Here is a 2,500-nt window from a genome sequence, read left to right on the forward strand (position 1 = left end):
TATATTCGATAACCTATACACGAAGCGGTGCATAAGCGGGCGGTCGTCCGAAAGGACGACTCACGACGCCGCGTGCACTCACGCAAGTCCGTGACGGTTCTCTCCGCTCTTATTCGTATCCCATTCTTCTTCCTCTCGTCGTCCGACTCTGAAACGTTCTCTTATTATATTTTTAAGAAGAACGACGGCGGGTTGTTGTCGAGGCAAGAAGGGACAGAGAGAGACAGAGGTAGTGTTTCGTAGTCTCTCGTGAACACGATAGATTTATATATCGAGCATGCGTACGAGTTGCACGGTCTCGGCACGACCGCGACGAACGCCGACGAGCGTCCAACAATCGCTCGTACGTCGCGTACGTCCTCTCGTCCGCTCTTATTCGTATCCTTCTTCGTGCGCTTTCCCCTTTCTCCGACTCTGAAACGTTCTCTTTTATTTTAAGAAGAACGACGGCGGGTGGTTAAGGCAAGAAGGGACAGAGAGAGACAGATAGAGAGTAACGATACGCAACGCAAGCAGTCTTAGGTTTACGTGAGCAACCCTCAGCCAGGCGTGGTCCAGGAATTGTATCCGTGGACCGCAATGTGCGTTCGAAATGTCGATGTTCATGTGTCCTGCAGTTCACACGTTGACGCGCAATTAGCTGCGTTCTTCATCGACCCACGAGCCAAGTGATCCACCGTTCAGGGTAATCTTTTATATATTTACAACATTTTTATACTCTTTGTACTCTTAATTCTCGGTTCGAGCGAAGCCGAGTTCCGACACGTTCGACCAACGGGAATCGGACGCGCAGAAGTCGCCATAGGATTGACGACACGAAAATGTTCGAAAAAAAAAACCGACGAACGCGCGAAGATTCGCGCGTCCGTCGGCCGGGCGTAAAGTACATTATGATATATAACAACCATCGAGATCGAAGCTCCGTTCGTCAGGAAACGACGGGGATATACACACCCGATTCTGAATCCTCTGTACAGCACACGATCTCGCGAACGAGTAAGCACGGTGGCTAGCCCATGTTATGTATGTAATGCGTAATTCCACTCCCTCGTCAAATTTATTCAAGAAACAGCGCGCGTGCATCTCCATCGTTCGGGCGATGTAAAGATTCGATGGGATTCGCGCGGCCGTCCGCCTCGAGCGGTCTTTCTTCCCAATATCCAGAAGCAGAGTTTGAAAAACTCTAGCGACGGTACGGGTGTCCGACTCACGACATCGAGGCTTCGAAGCCGGCGATCCCCTCCGAACGGATGGCGACCACGCGACGACTGAAAGCGTGAAAAATCGACGAAAGAGAGAACACATCTCCGTTCAGGTGGGTGTTTGTAAAACAAAAATTCGATGGGACTCGCAGCCATAGCCATCGTCCTCGCGCGGTCTTTCGTCCCAACATCCAGAAGCAGAGTTTGAAAAACTCTAGCGACGGCACGGGTGTCCGACTCACGACAACGAGGATAGAGACACGGCCGGTCCCCTCCGAACGGGATATATGCGACGATAGACGACAAACTAGATGTAAAGCTTTAGTCTCGTTCAGGTAGCGTACAAAATAAAAATTCGATGGGACTCGCAGCCATCGTCCTCGCGCGGTCTTTCGTCCCAATATCCAGAAGCAGAGTTTGAAAAAACTCTAGCGACGGCACGGGTGTCCGACTCACGACAACGAGGATAGAGACACGGCCGGTCCCCTCTGAACGAACTTCGGCTAGACTAGTTACGAATCGTCATCGTCGCATAGCGGGCCAAACATCCACGCAATGCGTCTTCGTTCTAGGTTACCCGATCCACGAGTATATGTTACAAGTGGTTTCGTTATTTCGAACAAAACGACATACGAAGAGCACACGCCCTATGGGTAGGAAGCACGTTTCGAGAACGCGCGAGAGTTTTGAAGAAAGAGACGAGAGGAAGTCGACGCAGAAGGTATCCATGGTTCTTCGAAGAGAATCTTCGAAGACGATATCGGTATCCTTTCGCTCTGCGCGACTCGCTACACGTTCTTTCGCTCTCGTCGACTCGTTGAGCTTCGTTCGATCCCAAAGAGGAGTCTTCGATATGTCCCGTTGCTAGGAGGAGAGCAAACGCAACACAGACTACGAAACATAGAAGAGAATAGGCGAAGAGCACGATCTCTCCGACACGAGGCACTTTAGAGATTTTCTTATTTCGTACAGCGGTTTCCACGATGCAAATACGAAATACGAGATCGTGACGGCGGGTCTTTCTGTGTACGGCCTCGCGCAGGCGCCACGACTGCATTTCTCTTTGCACGTAAGTGGTTTCCGTCGTAATTTTTTAGTTTGATATATTTGTGTTACAAGGCTGGCGTTCCCTTTTATAGTTATTAGAATTTCATATATATTATTCGGAGACGGCGGGTCTTTCTGTGTACGACCTCACGCAGGCGCCTCGAATTCTTATATATATATATATTATATCTCTTCATCCCGATGATCGAGAGAGAGTGCCACCTTCTCTTCGTATAATTCCGTAGCTGGAG

General features: G+C 49.8%; 1 non-coding gene across 1 annotated transcript; it reads right to left on the bottom strand.

Moving 5' to 3' along the window:
- Positions 1-533: 533 nt before the first annotated feature.
- LOC138189260 (5.8S ribosomal RNA) lies at positions 534-688 on the bottom strand. The gene has a single exon (XR_011175971.1). It is a non-coding gene; the product is annotated as a 5.8S ribosomal RNA (ribosomal RNA).
- Between the last annotated feature and the right edge of the window lie 1,812 nt (positions 689-2,500).

This window comes from Bombus flavifrons, unplaced genomic scaffold (assembly GCF_040668555.2).
Source record: "Bombus flavifrons isolate JBK064 unplaced genomic scaffold, iyBomFlav1_principal scaffold0024, whole genome shotgun sequence".
NCBI classification, from domain to species: domain Eukaryota; kingdom Metazoa; phylum Arthropoda; class Insecta; order Hymenoptera; family Apidae; genus Bombus; species Bombus flavifrons.